Consider the following 26,260-nt stretch of genomic DNA (forward strand, 5'->3'; position numbering starts at 1 on the left):
AGCTGATCTTTCTTATCTCTGATCCCGAGGGAAAATGGCCAGGTAGACAGCTTCTTATCACAGGTTTTGTTGTGGTGGTTTGTTTTTTTTTAATGCATTTTATTGTTATGTTTTAGTATAATATATTCTTCAGGTAGTACACAAGGTATGTGACACCATAAGAATAAGGTAATTGTCCATTTATTAAACTTTACCTGTATTTTGGGCATCTTCAAGAAAGGCAGAGCCTAGTAATTTCAGATTATCAGTTTTTTTTTCCAGTGAATAAGGTTATTTATACACATTTACATTTAAAAATTACAGAGATTGCAACACTGTGGCAATCACGACTTCCAAATATAAGAGGAAAAAAGATTAAGGAGAAATAAAGTCTTATATTATGCCAGCTAAGCAGACTGGAAAGGATAGTCTCTGAGGTCTTTTATTACAGCAAGCTATTCAAAACTCATATGCCCAAAAGCCTTTCTGGTTTTCGCATCTAGAGTTGATTGGTTTGAGATACCATCACACCTTACCAACCAAGGAATAAAAGAAGAACCAGCAGCAAGGAAGGCGTGAAGTTGTGCAAGTACTTTGGATCACTTCCTTCAGGAACAGAGTTAATACCTTAGCCAGGGAACCAATAAAACATAGCTTTCAAGTAGTTCCATTTAAAAACTTTCTTATCAAGGAGGGAAGGTTAATATGGGCATCAGTGAGAGGTCTTGAAAGAACCAGAATTAATACTGAGGATGCAGAGCTCCTCTTCACCTCCACTTTGCCCTTGCAAGCTTTCAGGTTTGATGGATAACCAAATCCCACAGAGCCAAAGGCAAGTTTGTTTTCCTCATCCAAGCTGGAAAAGTGGGAGTTCTTTCTGTAGGAATGAGAAACCTTCAGAGACCATGGTAGCAAAAGTTAATGGGAAATGGGTGAGTTCAGGAGAGGCTGAAGTTCAGGAGAGTCTCTGAATATTCACTGTAGAGCACTTCTAATGAAAAGAATACAAATAACTGGATGTTTGGAAAGCTGCAGACAAAAGAAGCTGTAAGACTTGCTTTTTTTTCAGCTTGATCATTTTTGTGAAGTGATAATTGAGAGAGCTCAAAGCAATAGGGGGTTGTGGCCAGGTGTTAACTCTTTTTGAAATTCAGCAGGTAAAACTCTGGTAGAACAAATGGTTTTCTGTGACTGATGAACATGTAAATAAAACAATTATAAAGCCATAACAAAATCATAAAGTACAAACTTTGAAATTGTTCCTTTATACTTTTCTAGCCTTTGGAGAAAGCAAAAACTTTTAAATAAAAGGAAGAAAAAGACCTAGAAAATTAACTCCTACGGTATGTTAATCTCTCCTGACTCCCCAGCAAGTACAGCAATTTAAATACAGCTCTAGTCATTGTGATCACCAAAACTGTAGGTGGGAAAAGGGACAGCTATGAACTGACAGAAATGTCATTCTTTTCCTTGCAGTTATGCTTTCATTAGTTTTGTTCAACAAATAAGTCACTGCACAGTGCCTTTTGCAATGCTGGTGTTTCCTCAAAGCCATACAAGTACTGCTGTAGTTGCGTGACAGCCCTCTGGCCTTGCAGAACTGCTTTACTAAATGCTCACTCTGCTTCATGCTAGTACTTTCCAGTTGTCTCCAAGCACATGCCATGGTATGTCAATACCACCTGCTTGCCATGTCCAAAGATACCAACATTCCATCTCTACACAGTCTGCCACTGTGAAGCTCCTGAGTTTGAAGTTTTCTAGCAGGTCCTGACACTGCCTTTCATGAGTGGAGTTGTTCCTGTTGTGCCCCAAGGTATGTGTGGTTCCTATTCACAAGCCATATTTCCAATGTGAAGCCTGAGCAAAATAAAGAGCAGGCCCCCACTCCTTTGCAGGGGAAGGGCAGTTAGGTAAAGAAAGGAAGAATCTGAGGGAAGTGAGATAAGGCTTGCAAAACTAGAGCAAAACTTGCAGCCGTGTGAGCAGCAGAACAAATTAAAACTGAGCTCATTGAGGATTACATTTTGAAGAAAGTATTCCTGTGTGGATGCTCTGGTTTCTAATCAGAGCTGAACTCACCCAATAGTCCTTCTTTTTCTGAAGTTCTTAAAAGTATTCCTTCTCTTAGTGGCCTATTTTTGTGAGAAATGGAGAAATTTCATGTTCTTAGGAACTCCACTCCTCTTTCCCATGTGGCTGAAATTATCCAATTTCTTCAGGACATATTACCCAGGAGAAGGCAGACATATGCTGAGAACACTGTTATGTATGCCACGCTTTCTGAGGAATTTGGGCTAAAAATAAATTGCTCATTGCTGCATTTGGATATTTTTCTGTGGGAAATCTGGCTCATGGTGTTTCAAAGTTCTCCTTGTGCCCAAAGACAAGGGAGTTAATTTTCTAGGTCTTTTTCTTCCTTTTATTTAAAAGTTTTTCAAAAGCTCAGTACAATAGCTTTGGAGCATGTGTGTGTGTCCCACGAAAGGCAACGCTCATGAAGAGGATACACCACCTCTTTAAGCACCTTATCTACATCACAGATCTGTGCCAGTGTTCACACCTATTCTTTTTGTCTTCCCCATGCAGAACACACTATTCTGCTATCCTACACAGCAAGTGTGAAACCTGAACACTAACTTTCCCCCACACTTGACTGTGGTTGTCTGGTCTTTACAGTGCCCTGCATGGTTTTACACTTCCGTGTAGCTTATGAATGGCCTATATCTTTCCTGTTTCAGTTCAGAACTGGGCTAGTGGTGTAGAAATGGAAAAAATGGCATATGCTTACTTTTGAGCATTGGTAGCAATTTTTTCTGTGTGGAAGATTTCTGATAGTAAAAAGCCCCACAAGGTACCAAGAGGCCTGGCTGGAGAGAGAGTGCTTAGTTTCGTCAATCTCTGGGACCTAAAATATTATTGGGGCATTTTGAAGAAATTCTTTCTTCTAAGAAAAGGCTGATAATTTGTTCCAAGAACAAAGGCATCCAAGAGTTTATTCCAGGACTAAACTTCTCAGTCATATCCACTAATAAGAAGCTAAATCATTCCCTTTGAAACAGTCATTACTATAAAGGGCAGAGAAAACCAGTAAGATTCTTATGTCCACCCAAAAGATCTGAGTTTAAACAGCAGTATATTGTTTCCTATATTCTAAGAAGTTGCATTTTTTTGGACTTCTACTTTGTCTTTGAACACACAAATAGGAGTCTCAAAAAATTCAATGAATGTTAGAAGTAAAATTAGAATCTGTTTTATTATGCTTCGGGGAGGATACCATTCGCTATTAGTAATGCGGTTCATACAGTGTGTTTAGTACTATGCATAATCCAGACTATGATTGGTAGGGAGATTGGATGCTGCTGGTGGATCTGAGAATCTACTATCATGTAATTTCCCTGAAGTTTGAAAAACCGCAGCTTTATGTCCTGAGCTTTAAAGACGGTCTGAAGATACAGCTCCAGATCTGGAAATAATCCCATTCCTTTTGGCAGCTGGGAAAAACCCTGCTCCTTTTGTCTATCAAACTCACTGAGTCATGCAGCAGACTTTGCAGAGTCCAAAACATAGACTTTGTTTTGAACCTCATCACCTCTGCCCTTCCAAACGTTTGCAGTTTGCTTGTTCACTGGATTTGCTGATCCTTCATTCTTCTGCTCTATCCCCGTTGTGCCCAGTTTACTGCAGTGCTGAGGCTCCATAGCCTCTAACAGGATGTCTTCACCCTTTCAAACTGAGGCCTCTTCTTCAAAATAGGCACCATTTATTTACACGTTTTCATCCTGTGATTCTGTTCCTTTGTGTTTCATTGGATGTTATCACAACCTCATGACATGCATCCAAGTACTGTGGATAACTAGGCACAATCAATACATAATGAAATAATGAAAACATTGTAGCTTCCCACAGGATCTTTATCCTAAAGGAGACCTAATGGGCTGTAAGCATGTAGGAACAAATGCAGGAGTCCCACTCCTATTTCTGAATGGTGAGTGGCACACTAAAATACAAAAAAGCTACTTAGGTTAGGAATTAATGCAATTACTGCACCTACTTGAAACTGCAGAATTACTTGACAGGTAGGGTTGCTTGTTTACTATATTTGAAGTCCTACTGCTGACTTCCATGGTAAGGATGTGGTCAAGGCCACATTTAACTTCTCCAGTCAACCCTTTGCTATCATTGCCACCCTCAACATCCATTTCCTTTTCATTCAACCTATGGCTCAGAAAATATCTCTCTCCTTTTAATGTCTCTTCTTTTATCCTGTGGCACTAAAACTAACAGTATTCCAATCACAGAATCATGGAATCATAGAATAGTTAGGGTTGGAAAGGAACTTCAGATCATCAAGTTCCAAAGCCCCTGCCATGGGCAGAGACACCTCACACTAAACCATGCCACCCAAGGCTACTCTGTCCAGCCCAGCCTTCAAAACCATCAGGGATGGAACATTCACAACTTCCTTGGGCAATCCATTCCAGTGCCTTACCACACTCACAGTAAAGAAATTCTAATCTAAACTTCCCCTGTTTAAGCTTTAATCCATTACCCCTTGTCCTATCACTACAGTCCCTAATGAACAGTCCCTCACCAGCATTCCCATGGGCCCTCTTCAGGTACTGGAAGGCTGCTATGAGGTCTCCACTCAGCTTTCTCTTCTTCAGGCTGAACAGCCCCAACTTTCTCAGCCTGTCTTCATATGGGAGGTGCTCCAGTCCCCTGATCATCCTCGTGACCCTCCTCTGGACTTGTTCTAACAGTTCCATGTCCTTTTTATGTTGAGGACACCAGAACTGAACACAATACTCCAAGTGAGGTCTCATGAGAGCAGAGTAGAGGGGCAGGATCACCTCCTTTGACCTGCTGGTCATGCTCCTTTTGATGCAGCCCAGGATATGGTTGGCTTTCTGGGCTGCGAGCGCACACTGAAGTCAGCTCATGTTCATTTTCTCATTGACCAACACCCCCAAGTCCTTCTCTGCAGGGGCTGCTCTGAATCTCTTCTCTGCCCAACCTGTAGCTGTGCTTGGGGTTGCTATAATTCTGATGTAGGACCTTGCACTTGCAATGGTTGCCATGGGGGACGGTGTCAAATGCTTTGCACAATTCCAGGTAGATGACATCAACTGCTCTATCCCTGCCCATCAGTTCCGTAGCCCCATAACAGAAGGCCACCAAATTGGTCAGGCAGGATTTCCCCTTAGTGAAGCCATGCTGGCTGTCACCAAGCACCTTGCTCTTTTTCATGTGCCCTAGCATGCCTTCTAGGAGAGTCTGCTCCAAGATTTTGCCAGGCACAGAGGTGAGACTGACTGGTCTGTAATTTCCTGGGTCAGCCATTTCCCCTTCTTGAAAATGGGGGTTATATTTCCCTTTTTCCAGTCATCAGGAACTCTGACTGCCATGATTTTTCAAATATGATGGATAGTGTCTTAGCAACTTCATTTGCCAGCTCGTTCAGGACCTGTGGATGGATTTCATTAGCTCCCATGAATTTGTGTATGTTCAGGCTCTTGTGTATGTTCAGGTGGTGTGGTCAGAGCCTTTGCCAGTGAAGACTGAGGCAAAGAAGTCATTCAGAACCTCAGCCTTCTCCAAATCCATGGTAGCCAGTTCTCCTGATAGCTTCTGGAGGGGGTCTACGTTGTCCCTAGTCTGTCTTTTATTCGCTGTGTACTTATAGAATCCCTTCCTGTTATCCTTAACATCCCTAGCCAAGTTTAATTCTGACTGGGCTTTAGTTTTCCTAACCAGGTCCCTACCTTCCTGGACCATATCCCGGTATTCTTCCCAGGCCACCTGTCCTTGCTTCCACCTTTTATAAGCCTAATTTTTTCCCTCAGTTTTTCTCAGCAGCTCCTTATCCATCCAAGGAGGTCTCCTGGCCCTCCTGCTGCACTTCCTTCTAGTCGGGATGCAACACTCCTGAGCTTGTAATTAGGCTAACATGCGGCAAAAAGAGCTGGTCACAGACAGCGAGCATAACTCAAGGAGTTGTATTTAGACCACTGGTGAAAAGTAGTCTCAGGAAGCTACTGGGAAGAGACAAAATCCGTGGGAGAGGGAGGATATGTGGGCAATAAGTGCATGTGTGTGGAAATGAGTTACACCTTTGACCATGTTTCCCTTCATTTTTCTTCTGGGAAATATTAAACTTCCACATCCCATCCACTTTTCCCAGGAATACATAAACTGTGTTTGATAGCAACAATTGAAATTTTCGGCACATCAAGAGCAAGCATTCGTTAAACATTTCACTGTAGGAAGCTGGCATTATATAAAATGATTACCAACATCAGTGAAGCTCATTTACTTTCATTCTCATGTCATAGGAAGTCACAGCGGATGTATTTGCAATGCAGGCAGCTGCTGCAGAGTATGGAGGTACTTGAATTTGAATCATACAATCCAGTTCAGGTAGCAGTCCAGCACCACTACAAAGAGCTAGTACAAATGGAGAATCATTAACAACACATCTTCCTTCTCTGTATCATAGAATCATAGAATGGTTTGCATTGGAAGGGACCTTAAAGCTCATATAATTCCAACCCCCCCTGCCATGCCTCCCACTAGAGCAGGTTGCTCAAAGCCCCATCCAGCCTGTCGTTGAACACTTCCAGTGAGGTGGCATCCACAGTTTCTCTGGGAAACCAGTGACAGTGCCTCATCACCCTTATAGTGAAAACTTTTTTTCCTAATACGTAATCTAAATCTACCCTTCTTCAGTTTAAAGCCATTTCTCCTTGTCCTGTCACTACATGCCTTTGTAAAGATTCCCTCTCTAGGTTTCTTGTGGGCACCCTTCAGGCACTGGAAGCTGCTCTAAGGTTTCCCTGGAGCCTTCCTTCACCAGGTTGAACAACCCCAACTCTCTCAGCCTGTCTTTGTAGGAGAGGTGCTCCAGCCCTCTGCTCATCTCCGTGGCCCTCCTCTGGACTCACTCCAACAGGTGCACGCTTCACAAGTCTTTTGTTGGAGGCCCCACAGCTGAACGCAGTACTCAGGTGGGGTCTCACGAGAGCGGAGTAGGAGGGGAGAATCACCTCTCTCAGCCTGCTGGTCAAGCTCCTTTTGACACAGCCCAGCATACATTTGGCTTTCTGGGCTGTGAGCGCACACTGCTGGCTCATGTTGATCTTCTCGTCAACTCAAAAAAGTCCTTCTTCTCAGGGCTGCTCCCAGTCCATTCTCTGCCCAGCCTGTGTTTGTGCTTGGGATTACTCCGACTGAGGTGCAGGACCTTGCACTTGGCCTTGTTGAACATGAGGTTGACACGGGCCCACTTCTCAGGCCTGTTAAGGTTCCTCTCAAGGTATCTCTTCCCTCCAGTGCCTTGACCACACCACACAGCTTGGTGTCATTGGCAAACTTGCTGAGAGCACACTCAATCCCACTGTCCATGTCTTTGACTTACATGCAAAGCAGTGGAAATAAGATTCAAGCAGTAGTATAAAGCCACTGTGGTGTGTCTACATGGCATTGCAGCAAAATCATTATGGGTTCTTGGCAGATATAAACCATAGGGCTTGAAATATTGGCCAACAAACCTGAGCTGGAGGGGACAAAACTCCTAAAGTGAAGGCAAGGGAATTTTAGTGTTGGCTTCACCTTGTTTAAGCAATTAGCAATGCGGTACCGTGTTTAAGCACAGGTAATCATTTGTGGCATTATTCATTTTCCTACATATAAACATAAATGCTATGTCAGACACCCTAATGCATCCTGCCTTACCTCCTGCAGCTGCCTCTAGGGAATGTGACTCACCTATAACATCAGACCTGCCAGCCCTGTACAGATAATGGTTCATCCCATTTCCAGAGTTCCTTCAGTCAATGAAGGCTGACATCTCTGAGGTAGGAGTAATCCCTTGGTGGACTGGTATCTAAAGCACAAGTCAGGTGTATGAACACAGACATGTAGTGCTACTTCAAATGCCCTAGAGTAAGCATACATCCTCACAAGCCTGGAATGGTGGTCATCAGGAAAACACTGGATGCTAAAGGTAGATATGTTCGAGTGAAGTAGAAAGCTCCCATCCTGAGTGTTTGGTGCCATCTTTATGCCTTTAAGGCTGCCAAAGTCAACTCCAGTTGCTCTAGGTAAATTTTCATCACAGCAGTGATACTCTGCCCACTGTCAAGTAATTCTGCAGTTTCAAGTAGGTGCAGTAATTGCATTAATTCCTAACCTAAGTAGCTTTTTTGTATTTTAGTGTGCCACTCACCATTCAGAAATAGGAGTGGGACTCCTGCATTTGTTCCTACATGCTTACAGCCCATTAGGTCTCCTTTAGGATAAAGATCCTGTGGGAAGCTACAATGTTTTCATTATTTCATTATGTATTGATCGTGCCTAGTTATCCACAGTACTTGGATGCATGTCATGAGGTTGCATAATATGTCCCTGTGATGGTACCTGTCAGAAACATCCAGTTCACAGCTGTCGTGGTATTGCCATCTGCTTAGAAAGCTGGGCACTGAGCTGTACAAGAGCAAAGAAAAGGACAAGTAAAAGTCAGTGAGCTTTGGGGCAGAGACTGAGCTTGAAAGAATTTTCCCAACTATACATATGTATGATACAGGAATACAAAAAATCATCTTAGTCTCTCCACCAAAACTGCAGGTTGTTATTTTGTGCCTTAAAGTATTCCATGTGTGCCTGTATTCACTCTCCAGTATCTTGAAGTTTAGTGTTAGCTGTTAATTTACTCTTTATTTTTTTACTGTTTCTAAGCAGATCCGACCAAAGGACCGCTTCAATTTGCCCTTCAGTAACAAAACTAAAGTAGTGGCACCAAAAACCATCTCAGAGAGAAGCTACCATGTATTACTGATTGAAACCAAGTAAATTCTGAGAAGAGTTAACCATGAAATTCTGTTTTCTTGTGGCTTTGGTTGCAAAGTAGCCCTTGTGAGGGGCTCAGCAAATGTCATATACAGAAATGACAAGTCACACGATCAAGGCCACTTTCCATGACAGTCTACTATAGCAGACTGCATTAGTGTCAGCAGCAATGCAGGACCAATGCAGTTCAGGATCCACACAGAGTATACCATGTTGCTTGGCCAATGTGCTTCTCCTTATGAAAGCTTGAGCAGAAGAACTTGAGGAGGTTTTTGCATGAGTACGAAGATTTTTTTTTATTTCTTTATTTGAAACAGGATTGGGTTGGAAACATTTTCTGCCTTCTCTATTCTGTCAGAAATTGACATTAAAAATAAGTCAAAATAAGGAAGAAAAGACCTGACAAAAATTGAGAACTCATGGCACTAATTTTCAGATAAAATTGACTTTATAATTATTACTTGTATCATTATTGCAATTAGTTGAACTTCTGACAAAAATAAGCCTTCTGGATTTTTTTTTCCTTGTCAGAAATATCTGACATTGTGACTATGTAAAATCTTCTTTCAAACTGAGTAGCTACTGACCTTCATTCCTGAATAATGTTGCTTTTGCCATATCAGAATGTTCTGATAAAAACTGGTAATTGATTTTTTTTCCAACTAGCTTTTTAAGTAACTTTTAAAGGAATAGCAACTCTATAAAGGAAAGACGTCTCCACTCTAACCTGATCAGATGCAACATCTGGCACTGTAAACTGTTAAAATGTAGTTCACCTTAGGGGAATGTGTCCAGATGCAGAAACACATTTGACTATATAATGGCATCTGTTATGTAAACCAATATTCCAAAAATAAACCAAAAGTTAAGCTCAACTAAATGAAAAATAACAATTTAAGATTAATTAAATAGAAGATAATGAGTTCTGTGCCTGAACAATTGATTAAAAACCTAGGATCTGATCAGAACAAAAATGTAAACACATCAACAGATGGGATTTAGGAGAAATAATATTAGGTGAATCAAGAAATAGGTATTACTAGTCCATTGCAAGGTGGATCAGTATGGATGCACCCAGATAGATCTCAATGACCTTATGATATTTGCCTAAAGCTTTGTGGGCTAGGTCATACCGATGGAGGACAGAAGTTCTACGTGAAAATTCTGCTAGAATCTAAAATAAGTGTGTAGAGGTATATGGCTATAAATCTAAAATTGTAGCAATTAAAATCTGCTAGATCAGCCTATGGAAAAGGGAAAGGACTAAAGCTGGGAGGATCTGTATCTAAAATGAGTGCTTGAGACAGAAAATAACTAGGCTTATTTATATCCCTTATTTACCCTTAATAAGAATGAATATTCAAAAAGGAAAATTCCCACAGGCAAAGATAAAAAAATATCTAGGTTCAGTGTGCTGAAACTTCTGGAGCAGATTAATCTTCTAGCTAGGAAGTACTAGCGTGTGAAATCGCAAGTCCTGCAGCAAAGCTTTTCCAAATGAACTTATTCATCTGTGGCTAGTGCATTACCATTCAAAATTCACAAACATAGCTCTTATGTTTTGAAAAGAGAAAAATTACTTGTGCAGTTTCAGGATTACCATCCTGGTTTCCAGGGTATGAGAGGTGTTGGAACAAATTTCAAAAGAAAGACTACCTAACAAATTTTAGATAAGCAGGAATAGGGATGAAATACAACCTGAATTTGCAACAATAGATTTTGACAGATAACCTTGCTATCTTTCTGTGATATACTGGTCTATGTTTAGATAAAGGAATGTAATAAACACAATCCACCTGGCCTTCTGCTAAGCCTCATACATTCCAAGGAAAATTTATTAATACTAAAGGCTAAGACAAAGGGGATTATTGCAATTAGTTTTAGGAAAAGATCTGGCTTCAGGGTAGGTGACAACAGCTAACACTGAAGGAAGATGAAGCCAGTAAGAGGCACGTTCTAAACGGAGTATCCAGGATCAGCCATTACATCAGTTGGTCACAATATCAAGGAAGAAAATAACTAATAAAAATAGTTAATGACACAAATGTTAATAGACAATGTTAATAGAGAGGAAAGTTAGAATATCATATATGAGGAACCTGATAATCTTGAGCAATGAAGCAATAAAAATCAAATTAAATTTAACAGCCTGAAGTGTCAGGTCAGGCACACAGAGACTAATAAAAAGATCTGCTGTAAACTGGGGGCTGAACTGTGATAATAAAAGGAGAGGAAAAAGCCCAGACTGGAAATAATCATTCACAGTATGGCCATGAGTCATCAACACGATTCAGCCACACAAAGGTTGATGCAATTGTAGGATATATCAGGAATGATATTTCCAGTAGACAGGAACAGATGAGTATGGTAAATCAAAAAGGATTATACCTGGAGTATGACACAAACCAGCCACTTATCCTTTGTATAGTCACTCACTATAAATATCAATGGGATAAGAGTATCTAAGCAGACAAACCTTCTTGGCCAAAGAAAGAAGAGGTAAAAGGGGACATGGAAGTTCAAGCTGGAGGTAAGTTTCAAAGATGATAAGATGCTGAAGAGAGTTGCAAAGATCTCTGTCTGCTTCCCTTGGCAAAAAAGCATATAAGATGCTCTGCAAGGGAAACTCCTACGGGCAGAGTACCAAGTAACACAGGCACAGATAACACAACCCCTTCATGAAGAAGCATGATGTGCTTGCCCAGGGAATCTTTTAAAGTGGCTACTTAGGGTAGCAGGAGACCCCAAGGACCTTGCAGGCTTTCCTACTAAATTATTGTCCTTTAGTCAGCTAAATCCACAGGTATGTGGAAGGAAACATTGCCAGCGTAAGATTTGCAGGATGATTAAAGGTGGATGGGTTGTGGAATTTGAAGCTCTGGTTCTCATCTTAGATACTCTACTGTGAGCTTCCTCAGGAAGGGAGCATTAGACATTCATTCAGGCTTTTTATCTCCACTAGAAGTGAGTAGATCAAGAATCACAGCTCAGATTTACTGTAGCACATATGAGGGAATTTTAAAGCTTTTAATTCTTACTCCACAAACGCCAGTTATGTCTGCTCTTGCTTATGTCTACTCTTGGCTCAGAAGAGGCCAACAAACCGTCCTTCCTTTTCCACACAGTGGTGGCTGGGAAGAACCGTAAAGCCATATATCCTAGTCAGAGATGGAGATGTGGTGAGACCTGCACACAGGTCCACACAAAGTAGCACTGCATCTGGCCAACAGCAGCCATACTGCACACTCAGTAGGCATGTGTCCATGTGAAACAGTCACAGTGATGCAGTGCACAGCAGGCAAGGAATAAACATGTTTCTTGTATGACCTAGTTCAACCTAAATAAATAGTCTTCCGTCAGCCAGAGGCAGAGACAAACTGGGGTTTGGAGCTATCAGTGCAGCTTTTCCTAGCTGAGGAAGGTTTTCCCACAGATACCATGGGCCCCTCCTCCCAGGTTCTCAGCAGAAAGTTTGACATGAAGTTGCCATCAAATTGCTAGTAATTAATTTTGTTTTGTTTCCTGGACTCATTTTTACTAATTTTACTATTGCAAGGAGTACATTTTGAGGCTTATGAGTGACAATTCTTGTCACTCTGATTAATTCTTTCTGTTCTAGATTAATTTGTGTGACAATCATTTGTGACAAAGATTAATCTTTCAAACAATTACTATGACAATCTTCTCCACAGAGACGAGCCATCACACTTCTGCTGCTTTACTTTGACCTTGTTTTGTAACTTTGAGAAAGTGATTGTTTCCTTAAGACTCATTTTACCCATCTATGAAATCTATATAAGTCATCTGCACAGAGTATTTACTACGTATCTCAGGACACAGGAACTTAATAAACTGTGAAATTGTCAAAGGGAAAAAGGTGTTTGAAAAACAATCTGAGCTCTTCAATAAGAAAAGATGACAGCCATAACTTCTTGGATATTACAGTGAAGAGCCAACCAAAACATACAAAACATTAAAAAAAAAGGAAAAAAAGGCATTTATTTTTCTGGAATTTTTTGTTTGTTTTCTTCTAATAACTGAGTGTGTTTTCATAAGTTATTTCTTAAAATTTCATGAAATCTGTATTCAGAATTTCACAAAAAAAATAGTGAAATGATCAAAGCTCTATCTCTACTAAGTAAACAAAATATTAATAATAGTGCACAAAGTTTTTTGGCAGGACTGCAGTGCTGACTGCACAAACAATATTTTGCAGAAATATTCAGCTTAAAAATGTTTTTTTTTTATTTAAAGCCTCTCATGAACATCAGTCCACATAATGACTTTTGAAGCGTGCAGAACTTCTTTTCTGCATTAAAAATTCATCATGTAGAGACAGAGTTATTAGAAAGACACAGAGAGTGTGAGCAGTGTGATGGAGAAGACAACATTTTCTGTTAACAAACTCCTGCTTGCTCCCTTATTTTTCATTTTTGAATAAAAAATACTGTTCAGCTACTTGTCCTGTTCAAACATTTGGTGTCTGGGGGGGGGGGGGGCACCAAATTGTCTACAACAGGTGCTGGCTTTGCAATAAGCTACGCAGCACAGAGCAATGTATGGGATTCTTCTTTAAAAATGATGTCCACTGTTTTAAGGGCTCTCCACTGAGAGCTGTCACTTGCTGGAGAGATACAATCTGCAGACTGCAAGTCTATACCTAATATGATTTCCTACATCTGAGTTTCTGAACTATTTTCTCTTTTATAAAAGGCATATTTCATTAGACTGCAGGGTAGAGGCAGTGAGACCAAAGCTCAGATTAAAAACAAACTGAGAAGAACATGAAGGATGTGCCCAATCCCAAGCACGTGATCTTTGCCTTTCCCTTTGAAAAGCTGTGTCCAGAGTGGGGGCTTGTGGGTCTCCCCCACCTTGCCCTGGCCTCAGGGTGCACAACTACCACTGTGTTGTGCACCCTGAGGATGCAAGGTTCAGCCATGCTTTCTTTGGGGAACAAGCCCAGCAGCAATCAGTGTGCTGCCTCCCACTCCCATGTGGGACCCTCATGGTCAAGGCTGTCTTTAATAGTGTGATAAAACTGGACAGGTATAGCAGTGGATCACACTCAGAATAGCTACAAAATACTCTGGTATGTTTGTGTTAGTTTGTTGTGTGGTCTCTTCCTCTGTTACACAGGCTCATGCAGCTAATGGAACTGCAATGAAACCAGAAAATCAGCCTGATTACAAACCATGCAAATGGTGTACTAATGACAGAAAATCATGTGATTTGTATGAAAGAGCTGACATGGAAAAAAAAATGTTTTCAACAAACCACAGGCTACAATCAGAGGGAAGCAATTTCTGTATTGGGGCTGAAAGTTAATGAGCCTGATGCAAAGTGTGAGTGAAGAAACATGGTGGGAAATTAAAATCTTTCAAGAATCATTAAGTATAGACATTCAGGTTTTCCAAAATTCATTTACACTAAAACTAATTTTCCAATGTAAAGCTTTGGCAACCACTGCTTAGCTGTAAATTTAAGCAGTAAAACATTTGATGCTGCTAATGTAAAAAAGACACTCTAAATGAAAGCTTTTCCTGTGAAATGTTGTCTTAATCACTGACTCAGTTTTAAAGGGCAAGCAATACAGCTCATGCATCTGCGCTTCTGCAAAGCATTGGGTACTATAGTTAAACTAGAGACTGCATATTAATTTGTTGATTGTCGGGAAAGAGCTATGTGGGGCATGGTGGGGGGGATACTGTAAGAGGAAATTTTGGCAGGATGGGGCGACTGATGGATCTCCTCAAGAACCTGAAGGAAATAACAGGGATCAGAGCACACTGTTCAGCCCTGGGGTGACTCAGGCCCTTTGTGAGGCAGCCACTGGAAGACAGCTTTAAAGCTAACCTGGATTTAAGTGAGATGTCTCCAGAAAAGGATAGGGAACTATCGCTTCCATAGTTTTAGATGACAGTGACAGTCCTCTTGAATCTTGCATATAATCAGAACATCCACGTTTAAGACAACAAAAGCAGAACAGATGCTGGAAATTGTCCACTTACAGACTTTCTAGGGGAAGTGGCAGGCTGGGGTGGTGCTAAAGGTACTTTACAATTAAAGCATCTATATGATCGTATCCATACCAATGCAGGGTTTATACGAACCATAGTTCATGTAGGCTGAGTGCTTGATTTAGACTTTGATTCCACTGTGCTGCTTAACATAGACCACATTGTGCCCTGATCTGCAGAAAAGACTGGTCAGTCATGTCATGGCCGATATGAGGTACTTAAATCTAAGGGTTCCTTTCCAGAAGGTGGTGGCCTTACTCGCCACAAAGTACTATAGGTTTCTTATGAAGCTGAACCACATACGTCCTATACTGTCACAGTGAGCATGAAAAGCTTAGGGCAAGGAATATACCCTATGTTAGTTGTACTTCAGGCAGTGTTTCTAGGTCTGAAAAAGTCTGGCATGCTTAGTTTGACAAATCAAAGGCTATTTTGCTTTATAAAGGAAAATTCTTACATGTAAAGAGAGATCTGACACTGATCTGACCTTTTAGCCTACCAATAAATCTCAGAGGATCTTCAGTGACCAGAAAAGAGAAATTTGACTTGGCTGAAAATGGTCAGAGCAAAAGTCATCCCTTTGTCATGCCATGGAGTTCTTCTTACAGCCTGTCTGCTTTCACTTTGTAGCTGTTACAATGTCCTTGTGTACTTGTCAGTGACTGTACAGAGTAATAATCCCAGTCCCGTTCAAGTCCCTCGACACCAGACTATCATTTAAAAAATCAATTACCACAATGAAAAAGCTGTGGCTGCCCTGGAAAACACAAAATGAAGGGCATGCCATGTCAGTCAGGCAGGATTTGCACAGCCGTGTTTTCCCTTTCTCTTGCTGGTGGCTGGGTGTGCAGTTTCTTAGGCTGCTCTTTGATTTTTTTTTCCCATACTGAGGATTTTCAAACATATATGCCAACTTTGGAAGGAATATGATGCTTGCTACCTTTCCATTAAAGTCTATGAGGTTAAGTCAAGATCACTGATTATTAGGTTTCTAATATCCCTGTGAAGAAGGTCCACCGTGGAAGACGATACCCCAGGAGGTTTGTAATTTGCCATGTGGCAAACACAGCTCCATCATGGCAGTACTTATGACAGCCTTAAGGTCACCCTTGAACCAGTGTCCAACCATTTGGTCTCCAGAACAGTTCAGCTGTGCTTAGTTCCTGCCTGCAGCGTTTGTAGCTTATCTGTTAATGATGATGATGGGCAGCAAATCCACCAGCATCATGCCCCAAATTAGCTGTTCCCAGACCTCTGACCTCTCCTTTCTTTTCTCTAGCACCAAGGGAAAAGTGAAGCAAAGCACAGACTGCTGAGCAGGATGGCTCTGCTCCAGAGGCAGACAAGGAAAGCAGAGTAGTTCTTGGTACCCTTTGAAGACCCCATTTTTATACTCATGTTCCTCTTTCCTGTTTCCACCATTGTGTACACCATTCTCTGAGGGCTTAAGTGCTTTAAACCAAACCAAGGAAATGTTCTGGCAAATAAAAAGAGGAAAAAGAAGCTTTTGTTTTTCTAGCTGCTATTTTAACACCAGCTCATTTTGCTGGTCTGGTTTATGGCACAGCCCTCGTACAATACTGCTGTGAACAGGCTGGCGGCGGATCTACATCAAATAAATCTTCCAGTGGGCAAATATTCAGGTAACTGTACAAGTGTCTAAGCAATTGATGTAATTAAGTTAAATTCAAAGCAGTAGTTCCCTTCCTGCAAAATGCTTAACCTGTGTTTTTAACTTTTCTAATCCTAAGAAAACATGCATTCTGCAGAAAACCTGTATATTTTTTTCCCAGTTATACTGCTTACTCTAATAAAAGATTGTCCTTCTCAGTAGAAAAGGAACACAACTAGAAAAACATCTCAGGTATGCTAATCTTTAGAAAAATCTTTAAGTTTGTTTCAGACCTTTGTACTCACATTACTCTATGGGCTTTGTAAGAAATTACTGTAACGGATCTCTGCAAGAGATCTTACAGAGCTTTGATTTTGAAAATCAAAAATCTCTAAGCCACTCCTCAGTCTCTCCTAAGTTTTATTCACACTCTTTCCTCTGACCTATCTACTCACAAATATCAAGACACATATGCACAAGCAGGATTGGATCACTTGTATGCAGTGTAGAGGACAAAGGACATCAGCAGCTGTGGACTTCACATGTTTCTTGCATGTTTGACTTGCCTTTTGTACATTTTAGAAGTATATCCTGTTTTGGTTAGCTTGCCTTGTGATTTTGACTCACCCCTTGTGTGTCAAAGACAAAACTCCTGAATTTCACAACTTTTATTTTCCTTGCCTGATAAGCTCTGGTCCTGTTCTTCATCTACTTGGCAGCTTTGACTTTAGCTCAGTCTGTTGCTCCTTTCTATTAGAAGGAAATCACAGTTATGAGCTTTGTGGTGATTAACACATGCCTCTCCCTTTAATCATCATTCTTCTGCTTCCTCTGCTGCTTTTGTACACACATTTCCATTCTTACTCTGTTGATACCAATCTTCATATTTCTGTTACAAATATCTGCAGTGCTAGTGGAGTCAATCCTAACTTGGGACGTGAGGACAAACAACTCCCCAGGAATGTCAAATTCATATGGTGAGAATGGGGAAGTAAGATACTGCTTTATTTTTGTTTAAGACATAAAAATATTGAACATGAGCAAAATACAAAGAAGTATACCATGAGTTTGGTCTCACGTAACTCATTAGTTGATTTTAACTTGGGTATAGCTATTCAGATAATTTCCACATGTTTAATCTTGTAAGTGCTACCGTAGTCACTTGTAAATGAATCCACACCTCCTATATAGGGTCTTCGAGATCAGCCACACTGCAGTCCAGCTAAGTTCTGGCAGAGGAAGATCACTGCTGATGCACTTCTAGACTCACTGGTTCAACCCTTTTCTGCATGGTGTACAAGCAGAAGTCTCAAACAGCTTTTCTTAATCTCTGACAAAAATGCTTTCTCTGAACAGCAGCCTCATAAGCAAACAACAAAATGTCATTGACAAAACTATTATAGTGGGATGACAGAATGGATCTCCATAGTAACAAGTAAGTGGGGCTAATGCCACCCCTTGCAGCATCACAGGCAGCCACACAAAGTTTCTTTTACTTTCTCAGAGCAGAGTGCATAGCGGATCTCAGCTGCGGCTCAGCCCTGGAAGATGGAGAGCCAGCAAATGCTTCAAATGGCTCCTTATTTCCTGCCTGCAATGAGTAGCAAGATATTGTCACAGCTATGAAGAGCACATGGTGTTCCTTAAAATTGTTTTAATGGGAGAAGCAGGACATAATGATTGCCTCAATGAGCCCTCTTCTATTCATCCTCAATAGAGCATGCAGAGTCAGATCTCCTGCAAAGCACACTTCATATTTGCATTCAGTTAATTTTAAATAATTATGTGTTTCATTTTTAAGTGAAACATATTGAGTGGTGAGGAGGTGGCCAGGGAGCTTTCCCTGTCTTACTAACCACATATTTTATTAACATCAACATTTTGACAATTGCAGATATGCTTCAGTAACATTGAATACTAACTATAAATTCCTTGAAATTCATGCAAAATTAACAGGCTAAAATTTCAGTTCTTAGTTTAACTGAGGTTAGCATTTTGCTTTTCTAATGTTTTTTAAATGTGTTCATTTCCACATAAGGCCTTCAGCTAGCATAAATCAGAGTAGCTTTAATGATTTCAGTGCATCTGCACCATTTTCCCCCACTGTATCTTGTCCTACACTCTGTCTTGTTAGCTTTCTCTCAAGATTCCTGCATCTACAAATGTTCCTTGAAATTCCCATGACAAAGATGGGAAAAACATGCATGCATTTAGGAGGAAACATATCCCTGGCACGCACAATTCTCCACTCTGAACTGCACTACCAGCCTCCAGGTAGATATTCTGATCACAACACATACAAACTATTTCCGTAAATGTCACTGCTAGGTGCCCGACTCTTCCCTCAGGCACAGGGCAGCCCTTCCAAAGTAAAGCCAGGATGACACACAAGACCAGCACAAATTTTCTACTAAGTGCTTTTCTCTGTGCCTTTCCATCATTATACATGAAATAAAGTTGCTGCCTTGAGACTTGATTCTCCCTTACTTTGGTAGATACCTGCTGGGGCTAATTCATGTGAATTCATGGCATTATATATCTTGAAGAGGCTATGCTGAGGTCTTCTTATGCCCCTGGCTTTAATGGAGAATCTGTGATATAAAATGATTAATGGTAGTCTATGAGTTCTTAATATAACTCACATCCACAGCTTATGGCTTCTCCCCTGCAGTACATTACTTCCTCTATTTCCATGCAGTTTTTCAGGCAGAGAAGCCAGGGGAAGGAGTGACTTATTTTCCTTTCACCATGAACTTTGCAAGAGTCAAAGCAAATCTGCATTTCCAGTTATTTTTTCTGATACACAGTAGGTAGCCATAAAAATTAATAGAACAGATCTGCACAATGAAACTTTAAAGTGAACACATGTAGCCACTGAACCGAACGATAATACTCTAATACATGTCTGATATTCCTAACCTGTATTTAAAACAATGATGTTCTAAGGGGCCAAGAAGATAGTAAAAAAATGCATATATATATCAATGTAGTGTTTTTACATCAATAACAGGCTTATTTTGTAGGAAGTGATTTTCACCTCGATAGCTGTCTGATTTACTTTATGGCCATTTTATGACTGCCAGTTTTCTGACCGGTATTAGGGTACTGCTTCTGGAAGTTAGACTATCTATCTGATGTCCACTCCTTCACACTTGGAGTACAGCTCCACAGTGGGTACAGCTAATAATTTTCCTGAGGAAGATGTGTTTTTAAAGCTGGACTCCTTTACAACTTCTTTATTCCAATTTCCTGATGATAAAAGTGTATATGCTTACCTTATTTATCTGCTTCTGTTTCTGCCAATTGACACTTAGTGAACTTACTGGCCAATTTCTACCTAACTTGACAGCAAGTTTGACATGTCACAGCTACCAAGTTTTTCTTAATGGGCATTGATGGCTAGATAAGTGAAGGTCACCATTTAGTAATGTCCACTCTCAGGATACAACATGAAGAATCCACATGTGACCCCTTCTTCCTGGAATCAACCAACCCACCAGTGTGTGGTACCTCCAGCACCATCACAGCAGTCATTGAGTCTTTACTCACCTTTATGCAAGTCCAGAAACAGGTAAAATTGAAGTGTGTCGGTTGAATGAAGTGGGGACTTAAAAAAATACAGTGGAAAAGCTGAAGCTGAAGCATGGAGAAAAAGGAAAATTGAAGGGAGATGAAAATGCAATAAGAGGGGTGAGAATATGAAAGGATTTTATGAGCTAGAAGTAGGAAAGGTGAGGACAAGATCTACTGTGCTGAGTCTGATATAGTGTTTGGGGGAGATTGACGTTATTGTTGGGGAAGGGCACTTATGAAATAAAGCTGTAAAACTTATTCCAGCCTTACTCAAGCTGCTAATCTGATTCTTCAAGTCTGTCTTTCCAGGAGGCAAAGTTTGAGGATGTGTGGAACAGATCATGAAATCTTCCTTTCTCAAAGAACCAATCTCTCTGAAGCATTTTCTTTCCTTTCTGAAGCTGTTATTCAGCAGCTGTGGATGTCTAGCGTACGGAGGTTAGCTCCCATGGCTGGTCCAAGAATGCTGACTTTCACATAATCTTGGTATTTTAATCATTGGATTACATGCTTGCTGGGCAATAAGGCAGCAATTTATCATCTGATATTGTTAACACATATCAATATACCAAGAAGCAAGAGTGGAAATACTTTCAAGAGAAAGGAGAGGGCACGTTGTGGAAGTATGATGCAAAATTATGGCCAGGCTAATCCTTGCTTGTGAGGTTCTCCAAGGAAGCTTTCCACATAAAACTAGCAAGTTATGCAAGTATAAAGTGTTCCCAGAATAACACATGAGAAGCTTTTTAGGTATTCTGAGTGATGGATTTACAGTGGCATTTTAAAAACCAGATGCATATCAGAGTTTTAGATACTGTTGACTTAGGAAAATAAAGAGATACCAGAAAAGATTCTGAGCCAAAAAGTTTTCATAGAAATTCCCAGTGTCTGGAAAAAAACATAATGAGTAAACACAGACTACAGAAATAATAATTTAGACTAACTATGATCTGTCACACCAATTATTAGATGTCTATACTACCCTTTTAGTAATATGAAGACTATTCCTAAATCAGTTTGTTTCTCCTAAAAGAACTCTTTACATGGATCCACATAATTCTGTCATCTAATTATAACTTTTGTTTCTTCAAGATCTCATATTTGAGAATCTGTTCATTGGTAGTAGTGGAAACAAAAATACAGCTTATAGAAGCATCCTGAAAAAGGAGGAGTAAAGGTTAGGCACAGAAAGAGATCTTCACCACAGTGGTATAAAAAATGGACTGGCCGAACCTGCTATTAGGCAACAACCTAGAGCTGGCTTCTCACAGATAGACCTTTACATTACTCTCATCCAACACTCTTTCAAATAAATGAAATTTGAAGGACACATGCTCATAAGTAATGCACCCTTTACTTCTCAGAGGTCTCCGTGGGATGTTTATTTGCCAGTACCCCTGAAGGCAAGGCTGGGATGATCCCAGATTGTTCCCCTCAGCCTGGGAAAAAACTGTTGCAGAGGTGCCTTCCTAGAACTGTCTGCCCCAATTCTGAAAGAAGGATTTGGCTGTCTGTGAGCTTACCCTAATTTTCCTGACAGGCTGAGGAAAATGGGAGGGCTCTCAGCCCTGCACTGCTGCTCTTGGGACCAGACCAAAGGCGACCACACTTCTGGGGTTTGTCCAGGCTTCAGCTGTTTTTCCGTGTGCTTCTTCACACTCCCAGGCTCTGCTTTTCCCATTCCCAAGAGCAATTTGTCCCTCAGAGCCCCTGGACCTGGTCCCAACTGACCATAGAGGGCCTGTGGGCCTGACATTAACTAAAATTTTAGTTTGGGGTACCTCACTGAGACTGCTGGCTCTTGCTTCTGTGGGAGCCATGGTGTTCATTTCCTAACTTTTTTGCTAAAGCTATTGTCTTTGTTCACAATTAGAAAGAGAAGAGATGGATACACCAGTTGGTACTGAAACAGAATAAAAAATGTTAATTGCAGATAGCTCTTGAGCACTGTGTCAATCCTATTTTGCATGTTAAAGTGGAACTTCAGTAGAATAAAAGCTTTGTGGTGCTCCTCAGCACCAGGGAAGTTCACCCACAGTGCTCCAGTTCTCCATCAACAGCATACACAGCTCAAAGTGCCTTGAGAGCGATCAGAAACATTTTCTGCTTGAAAGGAAAAATATTTGTTGCATGGCATTAGGCAAATAATCTCTCCATCTGTACAGCTTCTATTTTGCACGTAAGTCAAAATGACCCATGCTGTGCCAAAGCTGGAACAGAAGGTTAAAGCTGGCTGCTGCTGGACCTTATTCCCCTCCAGATTTTGCACAGGTGGAAAGCTGGCTTCAGCTCTTTCAGCTTGTGGTTTATGGATTGTTGAGCTCCCTCACACACTTCTTTCAGCCCCATCTGATTTACTTTTGCTCCATCAAGAAAATGCTGTATTTGTTACACCAAGGATATTCTGAGTAACAATCTCCAGATATTCACCCTATATATGTCCTGCAATAAGTACTTGGGAAACTGTGCTTAAACCTCTTCAATGACATATAATAGTAAGCCTGCAAAAGTTTCTGTATGCAGGTTTTCCCTCTTCACTTCTCCCTGATTTGCCTCTGAGCATGATCCAGAAAAACTCAGAAACAGCTGAGCCACTTAGCTTCAGCATTTATTATTTATTATGGGACCCCTTAAAGCATGCAAAGAGAGGATTTATCACCAATCTACCCTATAAGTTTTTCAGAGCTCTGAAAATGATTTTTCAGGATAGTTTCCTCACTTAGACAAGAGAAGCAAATTCAGATATTGTTCTAAACTGGAATTCCCAGTCAATGTGATAGATACATTTCCTGCTGGCATTATGACATTTGAAGAGGTGGGATGCACATACTTCACTTTTTAGGCAGATGACTGTGAAAATTGGTGCACTTAGTGAATAACAGGAAATTAGAGTCTCTAATAATCCATCTCTGATATGGTCACTTTGCATATTTTTCATTACTTCAGGCATGTTTGGAGAGTATTCATTACAATGGAATGTCCCACTTACATTGACATCATTACTTTGCAATAAAATTGCAACAGTTAAGGGCACCTGCTTGTGTGCCTTAGCAAGTCTTCTCACCCACTCAAATTCCTGCAAGCTGGCTAGCTGCTCTGTGGGTTATGTATGGCAGTCTCTGACACAGACTGTAAAAGAACAGCAATGGGAAGTGGGCAGATATCGAATATTAAAGAAGTTTGTGGAGCATTAGGAAATTTTGCTTCTCAAACTGGGTTGGCAAGCCACCAGTACGCAACATCTATCAATCTTGATTGCTCACACATCTGAAGCTCTTGCTTTTATTTCCCCTGCTAACATGTCTTTCCAGGTGAGTATTATTTCAAGTGACAGGGAATTATTATAATTCCAAAAATAATTTATTATCTTCCAGGAGCAAAGGTTATTTTCATTTTGAACAAATAAATGTCAAATAGTGGATGATATACAGGATAATAATACATGGGCAGCCAGCCAGAGGAGATATCTGTAATTAAATTCAAGTTCAGGATGACAGAGAGCCAAGAGACAAAAATCTGAATGCTTTTAGGCAAGTTATCAGAGTCCATTTTACTGCAGTGTGTGCTGTTATCTGATTCCCTAATCCTGCCTGTGCCCTGAACTGATCTCATAAAACATAGAAAACTCTGTGGGAAGAGGGGTCCTATAAAAGTCCCTCTTACCTGAGAGCTCAGGCAACCAACAGCACAGCTTTATGTAAGGCACATACTGGTTATTTGTACTCCATGAAGCTTCAACCATTTCCACCAGCAGAGAAACTACTCAGTGTCTTTGGCAGTAAACACAATAGGGAGAGAAGTACTCGAGGACAAAAGGTCTTCATAAGTGTTGTGGTTTAAACCCAGTCAGCCATAAATCCACACAGTCTACTTCCCCCCACCCCCCCCACCCCCCCCCTACCCCCTCCCCCACCCCCACCCCACCATCTTTCTTTCCCCTGCTCCTGGAGGGATGGGAAGGAGAATCGAAAGAATGAAACTCCCATGGGTTGAGATAAGAGCAGTTTAGTAACTAAAGTATAACACAAATCACTACTGCTACCATCAGTAATAATGATAAGGGAAATAACAAGGGAAGAGAATACAACCACTCATGACCTTTTGACCAATACCTTGCCCCCACCCAGCAGTGAACTAGCCCTTCCAGGTAACTGCCCCTAGTTCTACATCCTGGGCATGACATGCTGTGATATGGAATACCTCTTTGGTCAGTTTGGGTCAGGTGTCCTCTCTGCTTCCTCCCTGGTTCCCCTCCTCCCTGGCAGAGCATGAGACTCAGAAAGTCCTTGGTCAGAGTAAACATTACTGAGCAACAACTAAAAACATTGGTGTTATCAGCGCTGTTCTCAGGCCGAAAGTCAAAATCACAGCACTGCACCAGCTACTAAGAGGGAGAAAAATGACTGCTACTGCTGAACCCAGGACAGTAAGACATAACTTGCTGGATACTGTAGGACACATAGGCAGTTGTTTGCCTCCCCTGTCCCACTCAGGTTTCAATTTGCAACTTCACTTTTTTCCCCCTTACTTTTGCACAATCATCTAATACTTGTCAGTGCCACAGACGGTATCCAGAATGACATCGGTGATTTGCCTAATTCAAAATGTCAAATGTTATGTTATATAGCCCTGTTACTACAGCTGTAAATAGACGTCTACACCCTACTATTAGAGCTGCAAGGGCTCATGAACTGGAAAATGCAAGTTCAGATAAGGCTTGCTCAGGCATTTGGAGACTTTTGGAACTGGGAGAAAATCAGCAGCAGTTTACTGCAATACCTTCCTACATGGAAAAAGGCTGTTTGTATGCCTCACATGTGCATCCAAGATTTCTTGCTGTTTAAGGATGCTCTGATCTATGTCTCGATCCAGGCCCATTCATAGCCACAACTTGAGTAACAACTGTCAACTAATTAATTTCAATGAGTAATTAAGAGAAAAAAAAATAATTTGTACTCCTGCCATAACAGGAGATAATTCTTTCAGCACTTGAGAATCTTTTCAGTAAATGTGACATGACAAACTCACTTCCGTATTGTGGAGGAAAATTAAGAATTTGCTTAAGTGAAGCAAAAAATAATTTTCTGAGAACTCAATAAACCAGATTTTTCACTTTTATTAGAAGTCTGCATATTATATGATTGAACTACTCCTGGGACGACAGAACTCTGCAAATGAATAAGTAGACAACTGCAAATTGCAAAGCAGATGTTTTGCTGACCTTCTCCCACTGGAATATGCTAGCTGAACCGATTGGGTTATTCTCTCTCTCACCCATCAATAAATCAGTATGTAAACTAGATGGCAGTGGAGGAAAATTTTAACAAAGTGGGCAGAAATATAATTGCACAATTCCCAACAGTGCTGCTAACAACTGGTAGTTAACATGGAACCACATTCATTACACAAGTATTGCAACTTAATTCTTACTAATTTTTATATGGTGTTGCATTCAGCACTTGGTACTATGAAACTAGAAAAAAAAAGAATTTGGGACAAGTGGGGAAGAAATGTTTTAATGATGAAAATCATTAGTCTGAGGAATAATGTCCTGAAGAAAGTAGTGTAAGCTTTATTGTTTAGGGATATAGAAATTGCTTGGACAGAACATTGGAAAAATGCAGACAATAATTGTGAGTTCCTTACCCTGGCACTCCAAAAGAAAAAGGAACTGTGTGAACATGTTAATCTACTAAATCATTTTCATCCCTAAATCCTATGATACTCTTGTTAAGTAAAATGCTTGGAAATTAAACATATGGCTAAAAGTTGTATTGGATATATGCTTATCTGGTTCCATGAATATTCAATCAAGAAAGTACCGCAATCTATCCTGCTTCTCTTCATTAATACTAAATGACCCTTGCAATATTGTAAATGTTGGGTTTTTTACTACTTGGGCATTCATGCTGGCTTGTGCAATGATATTGACTCAGACCATATTAGGAAGAAATCTTTTAATTGTGCTCTCAGTTAAGTAAGCTGCTTCTGCATTGTACATTAGTCATAGAGATCTAAAGGTGTTAAAACCACAAAGCCACCACATTAAGATTCAGTGTTGCACAGTAAAAAAGTTTTGTAGTCTAAAGCAGTGCTGGCTTCTACATGAAGGCAGTCCTGAGGATGTATCACCTTGTACACAAGCAATCTTAAGAGAGTATATTTAACAGATATCATATTTGCATACTTGCCAACTTTGCCCTCTTGCTTTGTGCATTGAGCTTTAGCT

The sequence above is a fragment of the Melopsittacus undulatus genome, chromosome 2 (genome assembly GCF_012275295.1).
Source record: "Melopsittacus undulatus isolate bMelUnd1 chromosome 2, bMelUnd1.mat.Z, whole genome shotgun sequence".
Taxonomy (NCBI): Eukaryota; Metazoa; Chordata; class Aves; order Psittaciformes; family Psittaculidae; genus Melopsittacus; species Melopsittacus undulatus.